Source organism: Haliotis asinina, chromosome 8, assembly GCF_037392515.1.
Source record: "Haliotis asinina isolate JCU_RB_2024 chromosome 8, JCU_Hal_asi_v2, whole genome shotgun sequence".
In the NCBI taxonomy this organism is placed as follows: Eukaryota; Metazoa; Mollusca; class Gastropoda; order Lepetellida; family Haliotidae; genus Haliotis; species Haliotis asinina.
Genome location: NC_090287.1, coordinates 29,076,310 through 29,092,610, shown reverse-complemented (window position 1 = coordinate 29,092,610; position 16,301 = coordinate 29,076,310). Strand labels below are relative to the sequence as shown.

The window sequence follows — 16,301 nt, the reverse complement described above, 5'->3', positions numbered from 1 at the left end:
GGTTGCTCTGATCTGAGACCTCACCCTTCTACGCAGGACCATGACACCAATATGTAACTGACAACAGAACCAATTATGAGGAAGACACTATGGGTTTCATATGTAAAATTCATATATAAAACCCTGCATAAGTGTTGCATAAGTAGGGGATTTTATGAGATAAGTAAGACAATGGCAAATTGATGAGAATGTCATTGGAGGCTTATAATGCAATATATTGCCAACATCTTATCTCCACTCTGACTTGTAATTCAATTAAACTTTTCCTCTTTGGAAAATATCATAACCAAGAGGCTTGACTGCAATGGTTTTTCAAGGAAGACCACTCAGCTTCAAACTACAGTGGTGTACTAGAAATACTTTTCTATCTTATATGAGTTGTACAGATTTTGATTTATTTTGACAAAAGAAGTATTTATATATGCACTTTTTTCAATCTACTTTCCAATTTAACATATTTATATTGTCCCACAATACATACATTTGATAGTTTGGATCAGACTTTACCTCTATGAGGTATTACAGTGCAGTTGTAATCGACAGGTACACTTTTGGCATTTTCTACATATTAACAAATCACTGTAACTCAATAATGTTCTGTGATAAAACAAGCATTGTCACCAAGGTAAAATAATCCCCCGCCACAAATTATCCAATTAAAGTTAATGAAAGTGAAGATCGTTGTTTAATATGAAGTTAAAAGTCAACAAAAACACTCCCTGTCAACCTCTCTTGATATCTTGCTCTGTAGTTGTTATAGAAATAACACAAATATTTTCAAGACTCAGTGTGACCTGGACATGAATGTCAGAGTTTATGTAATAAGGACAGCGCTTATCAAAATACCTTCGCAAAAGTCTTGAAAGTCTATGAAGAGAATCCAATAAACTGTTCTAGAGATACCTCACTGCCAATCCTAACATGCAGGTTTACATGCTGAAATCTTGTGTGACTGTGACCTTGAAAATTATGTGAAGGTCACCAAAATCGACTGGGACCTGCACCTTCCCTAGATGAAGCTTGGTGTCAATTATAAAAAAGGTCCAGTGAATGGTCCTTGAGATATCTTAACATGCAGGATAACATGCTGAAATCTTCAAAGTGGCATTGTGACCTTGAAAATCACATGAGAGTCACTACAATCAACTGGGCCCTGTGTCTTCCCTAGATGAACTTTGGTGTCAGATATTAATTCAGTGAATGGTACTTGAGATATCTCGCTGACAAGGGTAAACCGTTAAAGTCCCCTTTGAAGATTATGGTCACCAAACCTGACTTGGGCCTTTTTCATAGTGTGATAAACCTAGGTACCAAATTTGAAGAGAATCAAGTCAGTGGTTGTTAAGATATTCCAATTTCTACATACCTACATACAGATGGAGCCCAACACTATATCCCGCACTTCAAGCCAAACACACTGCTGGGGATAATATATTTCTAAAACACTGTTCTGTAAGTAATGACGAAGTAAAGAGTTTGAAAGTGTAACTATTTTACACACAGGAATGGCAAGTCTTTACGGATGATCAACTTCTTTAGCGTACAATATGAACATCTTGGCATAGCTACTTGTGTTATTTTCAAGCACGAGGAGATGAATGGATACAGTCCAATATATAAAAAGTACAAGAGGGCTATTTTACACATAAAAGTACACAGACCCTTGTATTGTTACAGCACAAACAATAGTCTTGTTCACTTGAAAGTCTTCAGAATTTCATTGGTTTGTATACATCTTGATTGCAAAGGTAAGATAAATGTTTATATGAACGTTTCACCTCTAAATAATGGAAGAAAAACAAATTCACATATTTCCATCAACTGAAGTGTAAATGTCTGTGGGTAATTTAAAGTTCATATCATGAAGTGGGTTAAAAAATAACCTTTGTATTTTTCTTTACATAAAAGTAATTGGACAATACTCTTCATAGAAACCTGTCGCCATATTCTTTCCAATTAACGAAACAGATTATAGAGTACTATTTTCTTTATCGACTGTCAGTGATGAACCTTGGTTGAGAGCTACTTCCTGTTGACCGATACACGCAAAGCAAACTAACATTTGATTCAGGAAATATGTGGCAGACTTTGTCTGCTTTGTTTAAATTTTGACTATGGAAAATAAAAGTGCATTCACGGGTAATGTTTTATCCGGATAAACTTTCCCAAGGGATAACACACCTAATGTTCCACAGTGACATCACAAACTCATATTTGTCAATATAAATAGATATTTTTAGTGTATACGATACACAACATACAATACTCAAACCAGTACCAATTCATGTAACAGAACGGCAGAGCTTCCAACCCCCCAAAGTAAAAAAGCTTGAGAAGCCGGGGTTCAGGGGCTGCAGACCCAGGTCAGGTCCAGGTCCAAGCCCCCCTGACTCTGAAGAAAAGTAGTGTTTTTAACACCATAAAAGTGCTTTAAAATTACCATGCTGAGGAAAAATAAGAACATAAATGTTGGAAAATACAATATCCTTTTTAATAGGTACAGTGTTCCCAGAAATTATTGAGAAAATCTTTGTTTTTTTTCTAATGATGCTAAGATTGGAAAAAGGGCTTTCACTATGCACTAAGCATACTAAATAAGGGAGACAACTCTTGAAGGCTTAGAAGGCAGCTCATTACGTCAAAAGTTATCTCCCTTGTCTGAGCAGACGGCTTCCTGTGTTGACATGGCAGAATTTACAGCAAGAGAGAAAAGAAAGCTCATTCTAGATGATTTTGAAAGGGGTGAGGCTGATGCTAAAGTGTTAGCTTGTAGACATGGTATTCCTCTGTCTACAGTATACAGAACTTTGAAGAATATTCAAACAGGAACCGGGATAGAGCACAAAGCAGAGGCAGGTCGGCCTAGGAAATTCAGTGTTGTGGATCGCCGAAGACTTGGGCAGATTGTGAGTAGGGGCAAATTGAAAAGTGTTGAGAACATCAGAAATGAAATGAATAGCAGAGGAAGTCCTCAGGTATGCAATGAAACAGTTAGGCAGGAATTACAGAGACTTAATTGGGTGAAAAAATGTGGAATTCCCTCGCCGTTGATGAAAGATGCACAAAAGGAAAAACGTTTAAACTGGTGTCGGGCTCATGAAAATCAAGATTGGGATAATGTTTTCTTTTCGGATGAAAGTTCTGTTTGGCTTTTCCCTAATTCTGTGAAAATTTGGACCAAAGATACTGTCAAACCTATCTACCAGCAACCAAAACATAGCCCGAAGTTTCACATGTGGGGTGGCATATCGGCCCGCGGAGTGACGCCATTGTGTTTTCACGGGAAACTTGACAAAAGAAAGATCCGTTGACATTCTAAATGGTCACCTTCTTCCGACAGCACAAACATTGTATGAAGATGATTGGATTTTCCAGCATGATAATGACCCAAAACACACTGCGCGCTACACAAAACAGTGGTTGTCGGGCGAAAATGTTCAAGTTTTAGACTGGCCCAGTTACAGACCAGACCTAAACCCTATTGAGAATGTGTGGGGAGTCATGAAGGACAGAATAAACCAAAAGGGACTGAGAAATATTGAAGATATGAAGGCCGAGGTGGTCCAATATTGGGATACCCTGTCACACGATTACCTACAAACTTTGATGGGTAGTGTGCCTAGGCGTATTCAGGCATGCATTGCTGAGCGAGGAGGTCTAACAAAGTACTAAAACAAGACTGAGACTGTAAAAGGATGATGTTTTAACATGTTTATGTAAGTAAAACGCCAGAAGTTAATAAACGTAATGAGTTACATGACGCAACATGATTCTCAATAATTTCTGGGAATACTATATACACAGTATCCAGGTTAACCATCAGTGTCTCTAACTGTCAGTCTATAAATTGGTTCACTAAAAACAAATAAATATACAGTTGGCAAATACTGTCAACTATCTTTTCAGTGCAGTAATTGTTGTCATTCATCACAAACCAAAGTGTATGTATACACATCACTCCACAGTATCTATGTTAACTATCTATAAACAGGTTCACTAAAAAAGCATTTACATTAATTTTTTTTAAAAAGCGTGAGATTATCAATGTCTGCCATGAGAGCGTGACAAATGCTTAAAACCGACCGTGAGTCTCAAGCCAAAGGCGTGAGAGTTGGCAGGTCTGGAACCAGTAACATCTTATATTTCAAAATTGCATTGATTCATACGTGAAACCTCAATCAATCCATATTTGAAACCTGTATCACTTCATATTTTAACCCTGTATCTATTCATATTTTAACCCTGAATCAATTCATATCTGAACACCCACTATTTAACATAATACACTCAATCATCCAATAACAGAAACTCACACAAATAACATGACACTAACTCATTAAAGTAATGATGACATATCAATAGCATGATATCAATCACGGAATTGTCTGGTCCAGTACAAAAATCTATCATAAGCTGTAATATGCTAAGTATGGCATTTAACAACAAGTGTTTGCCACTAATATGGCAATGTCTAAACAAGAATGAAATATTTATAACATATTCATTGCTTTTTACTCTTTGGCCACAAAAGGGCGGTGGGGTAGCCTAGTGGTTAAAGCGTTTGCTTGTCACGCCAAAGACCCAGGTTCGATTCCCCACACGGGTACAATGTGTTAAGCCCATTTTCTGGTGTCCCCCCTCGTGACATTGCTGGAATATTGCTAAAAAGCGGTGTAAAACTAAACTCACTCACTCACTCACTTTGGTCACACACAAGTTACATGAAATGACTGATGTCTGCATAATCACCCAATGTTGACTGGCGACAAAATTGAAGACTTTTTGGCTGTAATGTTTAAACATAAGTTTGAAAAGTGGTCAAAGAGTCATGGTAACATTGAAAATAAGATCATGGGCACAAAAATCAACTGATGCCTGTGTAATCCCCCAATGTAAGCTGTCACCAAATTTGAAGACACTGGGTACAACACTTCATGAGATATCATGTTAACAAGAGTTTGAAAAGTCATCAAGGAGTAGTGTAACATTGAAAATAAGGTCAAGGTCACCTAAATCAGCTGTTTGGCAGCACTGTGTAAACACGACCATGCATCTAAAATCAATTTAGCAACTGAGTACTCAATGGTTTTCACCATCGACCAATATATTTTAGGAATTATGCACCGAAATACCTGCTTTCATCATAACTTCATTTAAACAAACTTATTCCTCAAACATGTTCACTGACAATGACTTAAGTAATTGTGATATGATTTATTATTCATATCAAGATTTACACAGTAAATGTCAGTTTACCACAGTAAAGACAAACTTTATATTGAATTTCCTCAAATTATTTCTGATGTTGATACCAACCTACAAACCTATATACCATCTAAGTATCAGTGTAGGAAAGATGTAGAAAATCTAGCCTGTCCACAGGACTTGCTGGTCAGCATTTTAACCAGTCCTGCTAAAATCTAGCCGGTTCTCTAAATATAGAATATAACACCATTTCAAGACCTACAACTTGTTTGTTCTATTTTAAGCTATCATTTAATATGCACACACTGAGCTTGGAGTGGAATCTCTTCTAGTGGAATGATCTGTTACAACATTTAAGAACTAGTCTTCAGCCAAATCATCAACATCTCCATCAAGATCTGAACACTGACCCGACATGAGGAACGGACTAGATTTCTTTTTAACCCGTCCTCCACAAAATTCACTCCACCTGTCCTACACAAAATTCACCCATCTTGGACCTTGGGACGAGCTATCTTTCATGCACTGACAGCATCATTCATTGCAACACAACTAGTAAAATAACTGGCAAAAACCCACTCAAACCCACAGTTCCCTTGTCTCCAATTGTTAGAGTCAAAGAGAACCCTTTTCTGGAATGATATATTCCTGGGTTTGGTTCATCAAGGTATTTAAATTATGTGATTCATAATATATCTTGAAGCTCATACATATTTAATCTCATGTTCTGTTTTGGGTTTTTTATTGATTGTTGCTTCATGCATGTGGTTGTGCTTTTAGAGTGATGTCCCTTGGACTAATTCTCTATGGTATTTTAGTTCACCTCATCAGTGCATATCAGACTGAACCAGACAATCATCATATAGATTTGCTTATTCAAAATCTCTTGTAAAAAACATTCATTATGTATAATGTACAATAGAGATAAGGTTGTTAGTTTCTTGCCAAGTTGTTGATACGATGCATAGGAAATTTATTTCATTCCAGCACCAATGTTAAAAACAAATAATAATAATAATTTATTTATATAGTGCCAAGTATCCATGTGACTAGTTGCTTGCAGGATGCTGTTATCTGAATCTGACTATAATTACCCCGGATAACCTAAGCTGCCTCTTGGGCGCATGACTTATCTCACCAAGTACCCATTTTCTGCTGGGTGAACAGAGGCAATTTTTAACAAACTCACTTGCCTAAGGTGACACCATATGCATCACATGTGTTTTATTGTGGGGCATGACTGAAGGCCCAGAAACTCTCAGGAGTCAACTTGCCAAACAGCTGATATCTCAATATCATATCATTGGGCTTTGGCTTCATGTTATCCACATGACCAAATGACCATTAAAAATGAAACATCAAGATCACTACTATCTCAATTTAACCAGTGGTTGAAACATTTTAACAATACATATCCTCCATGACAGTCAATGATAGTCCTGCAGCAATGTCAAGAGCAAGGGGGTTTCTTTTCATTGATACAATAGTGGTGTGCAGAATCACTTGACAATGCTTTTATCAAAAAATTACCACAGCAGGGGACAAGTCTAAATAAAAATTAAGACACAGGTAGGGGTATTATTAGTGACAAGTGCACACTTTAAACGTCAGACTACCTACCCTCCCCATTTGTTTTGTATCTCATTAGCCACAGGCTTACTTGAAATCATTGTAATTAGTACACAGCAAAAATTATGTTGATTTATATTGAATGAGAAAACTGTCGTTAACACATTGTCATTGTGCATCCAGCACATTTTTATTATTCTCCCTTTCTTCATAACACACTCTCCTCTTCCACCCCTCTCCCATCCTATCTGTCAGTGAACAATTTGGGCGGAGCCTCTGTTGTCGTCATTTTCACATGAACTGTCCCATAACCTCACTACCTTCTCCCTACCTCATTCTAAATGACCACTCCCTTCTAGAAGAACAGTAGGTTTTATATTACCTTAGATTATGAAACCCAATCAAAGGCACAGTACACAATAGAATAAGGTTCAGAAATTGTTCAGGTCATTGCTCATGCTGTTGATCACTGGATTGTCTGGTCCAGACTTATTTACCAGCCATCATCACATAGCTGCAAAACCGCTGAATGCAACAGTAAACAACAAACAAAACAAGATTCTATGTGAAATACAGGTTGTTCCATAACAGCCTTGCTAACATCAATGTAATTTATATACATTTATATGAAAGAAATGTTTGAGACACTTCTGTACCTGTTTGTATATTTTAATGGTCATCATCACTGATTTGATTATCTTTATGACATTTATAATATATTGTCAGATAAAATCATAACATCAGTAGGAATATGCATTGTAGAAATAATCTAAATTGACACATAAATATACTAATAATCAATAAATTATGGGTATATAGCTTAAAACTTTATGAAACATTGTATCAAGTCACAGGTAAATCTGAATGTGTTTTACAAGATATTTTTGGAATTATTCAGTAATTAAAATGATTATACAAATTAATCAAAACATTATGTTAACTATGAGACCCATTTTTAATTTTATTTTCACATTTACAGAAAAAAGGCTTAACACTAACATTGTAAAATTTGAAATACATTAAAATTGATCAATTTGAAATTACAACACCTATAGCTAGGGTCATTTATGGACATCTGAACTGCTTATAAATCAGAAATTATCGAAACACCAAATCAAAAATAATACAAATATCTATATAAACCTGCACAAATAACCTAGTTTGAACGCCAATAATAATTTTATACCTATCCAATGAAGACCCACACAACTGCTAGTCCCAGATGTCACCTGCGCGAAGTATCCATTTTCTCACCGACATGTTTCCCATACACCACACAACCACAGATACGGGAGTTGAGCCATACAGGCACAAGACATGCGATACTGGGCTAATACCACCTTACCCATCAAACCATGCATAAAACCCATTGTATATTGGCCGTTACTGCATGGAATAATTATGTCGGCAGTACTGGCGCCTGTGCTGTCAAACGTGACGATTCTTCGACCGACCTCGTCACTAACAGAAAACATTACCAGTTGCTGTTCACGAACAATACCTGTTTATCATTCTCTTCCACTGTATTCTGTTTGGGGCTGGTGGAAATTCACACCATTCTAAGTTGCCAATGCTTGTGAATCATGTTTTGAAACTCCAAAATCAGCAGAGTTCATTTCCTTCCGTCGCCCATGTTTTTCGTGATATCATCCGAATACACGCGCGGCTGGCGCTGCGATGAATTCAAATGAGTTATCGTTCTTGCTGTGACATTCAATATTGATTACTATTGTTGTTATTGATTCAGGTTCTATATTTACCACGATCGATCATAAAACAAGCTCGGTTGCACACATCAATATTGACAAACATTTACATTAAATTAAAATATTCTGTGTATCTGTGTGCATGTACAGAGATTTTCATGGGTGATTTAAAGAACGTTTTCATAAAATAGGTTTGTTATGATTAGAAAAACAAACATACTCACAAAGGCAAAAACTAATATAAGAATCGGTGAGGAGGTGAACATCTGTGTTTGTACTTGTGATTGACGGATGTGGACAATTTACATCCGATCTGACCGGCAAATGGACACGAATGATCTATAAGATGGAGTAAGATGGATATGAGATGTCCAATCATGAGTGATCTGTTCATTAAAAATACAAATAGAATATAAATATTCAGTAAAGGTTAACTGAGGGAGGTTTCTTGTCGGTGTAAAATATCAACTGAAGATGGCTTAATTCCAAAACCTGTTCACAATATTGATATGCGATCGCAACAAAACATACTGGTTTCAGGCATAAAATAAATTGTATATACCACTTGTAAGTATGATCGGTAGTGACGAAACGACAGATGACGTTTCACAATAGCCACCTTGACGTCACAACGGCTCTTGTTTGTTCTTTGCAACTATTGAGGCATTTACAATGAACATTTGAGAATTCTGCTGTTCATGATAAAACCACAGATAACATCTTTTGTAAAACTAGTATGCACAGATGTATGTGTAAAATAATCGCGGTTTATTTGATCATCAGAAAGTTGGTGGTCCAGGGAAAGGAAACAGCAGAACCTCGTCGTAATAAACGCCGTGTTATTGACGGTATATCTTGAAAGGCAAAACCTGGAATTTCCTAAAACGATCGCCCGCCTTATCCGTGTATAGTAAATATCCAAATAAATAGGACCAAGAACATGTCTCATGTACTAGAATTTGTACTTTACTAAGAATGTGTAATCTCAACTATAACACACGTGACACGTCACTTTTACGTTGTTAATAATGTTATATATCGAACTGGCATTTTGTTAACTATTTCCTGCACCTCAGTATACGGGGGTGGGGGTGGGGTGGGGAGGGTTCACTTTTGCCAATGAAGATTAATGTTCGCTACCATGTGGATGTGAATATGCGGAAGATAATGGCCGTGAGACTTAGAAAAATGTCACATTTGCGTTGTACAGCTAAAATCCACTGAGTGACGTGCAGAATCTGCTGACAGGGACGCCTATATTTGTACTGTACACATGTCGAGTATCGATCCCCACTATCGGACCTTCATACTGTTGTCAGCGTTGTTGTGGGTGCATATGTATTAAGATTTCCGGCTGTGTACACATATGTTAAATCAGGTTGCTGCGCATCAGTTGATGGAGCAAGTCCCGCGATCAATAAAGTATGTAATGTGCCTATGTCACGGTGAGTGCATTTATCCAAACTAACAGATGTTTCATCATGCCAAAGGGCCGGGTTCGAATTCCATATATGTACTATGTGAAAGGTCATGAAATGGAAGTCCTCACAGTGATGTTGTTTCAATATTACCGGCGTAAAATCACTCACTCACTAACGATCTTTCGCAAGAAACAAGCAGAGGAGACTGCTGTCAGAGAAGCTAGATTATTCTAATTAGTAATAATTATTGTAAGACCTTGTTCATCGACATCAGCAGCTACAGAGTTTCGCCATGTATAGGTTTTTGACAGGCTGAGTTTTGGAAATTATGATATTTAGCGGCAAAATCAGCCCAACGTTTGTTGGAGGAGCCGAATAGAATTTTTTACGAATGTTTGGTCATATTTGCTCGTGCTTTCAATCACGGGTCTTTCTGGTCCAGAGTCGACTTTTGGCAGGACTATGACTGTGTATAATGTCAATCAGTGCGTCAAACTACAAACATGTCAATACAGTATGACCGTGTTATCGATACTTGGATGAAACGCTATATTTCAGGTGCCGTTATATTGATAGCATAATGGCCTAGTTTTACCAGGGTCGTTTGTCATTGAATACACAGATGGCACACAATAACTGACAAGATAATCCGCAGCTGGGATAGTACCACCTGACTGTATACTGCATATAGACTTAACACTGATGAAGGCCATTATCAAGTGGGAATGTGCGAGTTTAGTTTTACGCCGCATTCCAGCTATATTTCGTGAACACACTACCATCCGTGAACATCTGTTAGTTGGTTGATTTGTTGTTGAACTGTGCGCTTTGCAATATGCCAGCTATATAGCAGTGTCTCAGCGAACCTGGACCAGACTGCCCAGTGATCAACAGCATGAACATCGATCTACGTAACTAGGATATAATGGCATGTGTCAGCCAAGTCAACGAGTCTGACCACCCGATCCCATAAGTCGCTTCTTGTAAACGGCAAGCATATGTTACTGAAAGATCAGTTCTAATCAATAAATTCACAGGTCAAGGCTATGATCAGATCTTTGATCAGGAGGATGTCGTTTATTGGGCATGGGCGACAGGAGGTTTGGGAAGAGTGCTGTCCTCTCACTTGGCCGAACCACAATTTTTCTCTTCCGAACAGCCCTTTCTGCGATGTTAAAACCCTAAATGAAGACAGCCTTCAGATTCTTTGAACGGCTTTTTGAAGTAATACACAAAAAGAAGAAAATATAACGATACCAACTTCATTATTTTAAGGAACAGGCCTTTTCAGCCTGTAGAGTTTCTCGTGAATTGCCCACTAGATTTAAAAAGAAATGAGACACTGTGTTTCAGAGACATACTTTCAGAGACAAGCGTTAGTCAACTCCTTCACAGGCATTCCCAGTAGTCAATGAACCGTGCTTACATTGACAGTCTCCATGTGAAACTGATCAATATTGCTGGGCTATAATTGTTCAGTGGGGTTGTAAATGTACATATTCAAGCCCCACAGAGTAATGAAAAATGCTCTAATTGATCCATTATAGTGTGTAGCTAATGCAATATTATATTTTTCATTACCCTAGGAATGGGTCTTAACAGACATTAAAAACGGCTGCGTCGATGTATATGATCGTGGTGTATATATAGTGCCTGTATGTACCCTTCGGAACTGACCTATTATACCTACGACTGTGCTTTCAAGAGGTACATTACGAATTGCTTCATATAACAGATGATGCAAAGTCACACAATATAGTGAGTGAGTGAGTGAGTGAGTTTAGTTTTACGCCGCACTCAGCAATATTCCAGCTATATGGCGGCGGTCTGTAAATAATCGAGTCTGGACCAGACAATCCAGTGATCAGCAACATGAGCATCGATCTGCGCAATTGGGAACCGATGACATGTGCCAACCAAGTCAGCGAGCCTGACCACCCGATCCCGTTAGTCGCCTCTTACGACAAGCTGAGTCGCCTTTTATGGCAAGCATGGGTTGCTGAAGGCCAATTCTACCCCGGGACCTTCACGGGGCACACAATATAGTAATGTAAAGTGTTACAGGTGAGACAAACAATATCAGAAACATGTGACTTTTCGTTTGGCGAAAAACCTATTCTGAAATGAGACAATAGTGAGTGAGTGAGTGAGTGAGTGAGTGAGTGAGTGAGTGAGTGAGTGAGTGAGTGAGTGAGTGAGTGAGTAATGCTTAACGTGGCATCGGTAATTTTGTACAAAAATGTTATGTACCGCTTATTGTACATTTCCGAAGTTAGCAGTAAAACGTAAAAACCTGACTGAGCATTTTATAAATTTCATATCCTGTATATCATAATATGTGTAACCATGACAGTTGTTTCAAGTATTTTCTTTCATTCTTTGCATCTTAGGCAGTCGGGTAGCCTTGTGGGTAAAACGTTCGCTCTCACGCAGAAGACCCGGGTTCGATTCCCCATATGTGATACAGTGTGTAAAGCTCATTTCTGGTGTTCCCCGCCGTGATACTACTGGAATAAAACTAAATGCACTCACTCACTCACTCACTCATTGCGTCATATGAGGTAGTGCTGAACGTCACTGAAGAAACAATCTCAGTGCATATTGCGAGTGCCTGCGATGACTGTCAAAACTGAAACTGCAATAAGTAGGTACTTAGAAAAGACGGATGAAATTAAAATCAAGAAAGGGTGGTACACATTACAATACAGATAGAATGTGCTGAATCAGGCATTACATATTCACATGCTCACATTAACAGTTTGATCACGCTACTGACGCTTTGATGTGTTAGACCCCCAAGACAACCTACACACAGATCAGTCTATCACCTTTGTTGTTGTTGGGGTTGCTACCCAGATCAGATGTAATCAACCAGAGTTGAATATCCCTTATACAGAGGCATGGGCTCAAAGGTCTGTGGAATTCCCGACCTACGTCCTCTCTCCATGCCACATGGTAATGTGTGGATCCTAACTTCTCAGAAGATAAATATATTTTCCAGCCTGTCTCACAGTCCCCAAATCACATTATTTACCCTTCTGCCGAGCCACTCTGCTGTGTAAGAAACACTAAATGGTGCAACTCTAGATTTTCCTCAGGTTCTAAATTTCCCATCTCATGCCTGCTCTTTTTCAGTTAATATGGACATATTTGTTTCCATCAAGTTTATATTGTGTATTTCAGCAACAGTCATGCATAGTTAGCCTGCACTGTTCACATCCATGAAGATACAGGATAGAGTTGGCCTTCAGTAACTGACTAATTGGTTCAAACTGACCTTCAGTAACCCATGTTTGTCGTAAGAGGTTACTAGTGGTCAGACTCGCTGACGTGGTTGACACATGTCATCATATCCCATCTGTGTAGACTGATGTCCATGCTGTTGATCACTGGATTGTCTGGTCCAAACCCAGTTATTTTTATTATTTTATTATTAATATTTATAGACCACTGCTATATAGCATGTACATTACTGAGTGCACAGTTCAACAACAAATCAAACAACCATCATATGTTCATGAATAAAAAAACATGGTGGCTAAATGCTGTTCGGACCATGAATATGCATGACTTTCACTGAAATGTCCTGTGCTCATATACACTCCTATGTTCCCGAAATGATCATTCATTATGGAGATTGGTGACTCAGACATTACTCATTCAGGAAAGGTCTAAAATGAGAAGAGAGACATGTTCCATAAAGCCATTGTTGTGCTAAGTTGATCATACCTCAAATACTGTTCTTATGACAATCATAGCACTACACTCAATCTCTCTCTCTGCAACAGTCGGACACTTCAGGCTTGCTGCTTAAACCTGTCTTGAAATATTTGTACCATTGCCCATAAACTACTTTAAAAAGCTATCTGAAAGTCATGTGGTGATGTGAGGCCTTGTGCAGAGTCCAGGTCACAAATCTGGTGAAGTTCATCATGCATCATCAGAGTTCTTGGATTGGTGCTTTGCAGTCCTACCCCACAATGAAACAAAATTTATGTGGTCTCACCTTATGCAAGTGAGCTTGTTCAAAACGTTGCCTCTCTTCACCCAACATAAAATGGGTACATGGCAGGCAGTGTTTCCCCTAGACATGAAAATTTAGGAGTCATTTTGACTCCTTGGTGTCATGAGAGGGAGTCATGGACATGTCGTGGAGAGTCAAATTTCAGTATGGAACTTTCTCCAAGACATGAACTGGGATTGTTAAACAATGATAAACAAACAAGGTAAAGCTGGTCAGGTATTTAATCAGCACTGAGCAGTTACTTGGCACTGCGTGTTTGATATAATTTGTGCATCAAATAAGCAGGTTTCCTGTCAGGGTACATGATAGTTGATGCCATTTGTCTGATGTGTTTCCTGACTTTACTACAAAATAAGTCCATGAGACTTCTAATCATCAATGAAAACAAAAACAACAATGTTTCTGTATAATTTAATACAAACTATTAGAAGCAAAATTAACTCACACAAAGTAATAAATTTAAAAAGACAAGTTAAATATGAAACTACTGACCTGGATGAGAACACGCAATCAACCTGAGACAGCGTTATGGTTGCCACAACCTGAACGAAACTGACATGTCACGTCTGTCACTAGCACTGCAGGCAATCTGATCATAAATAGTAATTTATTCCATGTCAATAACCTTTAATGCAGACTTTCATAAATAAAGCATCGTCAAATGTCATATGCAAGAAAACATGTCAATTTGATCAAGTACAAAATCTGTATCTTGTTAAACATACAGCAGGTTTTCAGTTGCATTCAAAAGTGACATAAATATCTAGCAACAAATGACACAGTAATGAACTGAACTATGAAACACTGTTCAGCTTTGAAATTGGTTTTGCAGCAGTACCCATTCCCTACTGTTACACAATTAATGATCAAAGTCAGCATATGTCAATGAAATATGTGACCACATCATTGTGGACATGTGGTGGTTGTTGACCATGTTCACAAAATGGATGACACACTGTATATCACTAACTCTGCACAACCTTCATGCATAATATACACCTGGATGACAAACTGTATATCGCTAACTGTGCACAACCTTCATGCATAATATACACCTGGATGACACACTGTATATTGCTAACTCTGCACAACCTTCATGCATAATGTACACCTGGATGACACACTGTATATCGCTAACTCTGCACAACCTTCATGCATAATATACACCTGGATGACAAACTGTATATTGCCAACTCTGCACAACCTACACCTTTGATAAACACCTGGATGACACACTGTATATCGCTAACTCTGCACAACCTTCATGCATAATATACACCTGGATGACACACTGTATATCGCTAACTCTGCACAACCTTCATGCATAATATACACCTGGATGACAAACTGTATATCACTAACTCTGCACAACCTTCATGCATAATATACACCTGGGTGACACACTGTATATCGCTAACTGTGCACAACCTTCATGCATAATATACACCTGGGTGACAAACTGTATATCACTAACTCTGCACAACCTTCATGCATAATATACACCTGGGTGACACACTGTATATCACTAACTCTGCACAACCTTCATGCATAATATACACCTGGATGACACACTGTATATCGCTAACTGTGCACAACCTTCATGCATAATATACACCTGGATGACAAACTGTATATCACTAACTCTGCACAACCTTCATGCATAATATACACCTGGGTGACACACTGTATATCGCTAACTGTGCACAACCTACAAGAATGATATACACCTGGCTGACAAACTGTATATTGCTAACTGTGCACAACCTACAAATATGAGCTAGAATTTCACAACACATCAACATTGTTTCAAGAACCCAACAGGCCATAACAGACCAGCCTTGATACCGGATAACGCAATATGACTGTACACAGCTTATGTGCATTGAAGGAAAATTTCCATAAAATCCCATAACTTGAATACTGTGTAAATGTATCTGATCTTTGCAAAAAGTCGCACATCAACACAAACTCCATCAGTATCTTCCAAAAAGCCTCAGCATTACAGGATGAGGTCAAGATCCACAAAGGGTTCTTTATGATACAACATATTGGAACTTCATACTTTATCACCTGTTTATGAATGGCATACCGCTATGAGCATTTTGTGGATCTGGCCCATGGGCTCTATCAATATTGCTCTGGATGTGAAAACAGACATTGCCATTTTTCGCCATTAATTTGAAGAACATGTGGGTTGCCTGCATGAACCATGTTTGGTAACTAAGAGAAATCTGGAAACATTTAAGTGTTGTTGTCCTTGTTGTATTTCAAAACATTCTCGACACGATTAGTATCAGATTTTAGTCAAACATATTTACAAGACTATACTAATTTAGCAACATGCACAACCTTTGTCCAAAATTTTGAAGATGACCC

General features: G+C 38.1%; 1 protein-coding gene across 2 annotated transcripts in view; it reads right to left on the bottom strand.

The window, feature by feature from the left end:
* The window catches only part of LOC137294747 (ninein-like protein), an 85,464-nt gene extending 77,011 nt beyond the window's left edge, over positions 1-8,453 (bottom strand). Inside the window, exon 1 of one of the 2 annotated variants that reach the window (XM_067825846.1) lies at positions 8,276-8,453. The gene's annotated coding sequence lies outside the window, so the exon portion shown is untranslated. The remainder of the gene's footprint in view (positions 1-8,275) is intronic. The other variant, XM_067825844.1, reaches the window with a different exon arrangement.
* Positions 8,454-16,301: the final 7,848 nt, after the last annotated feature.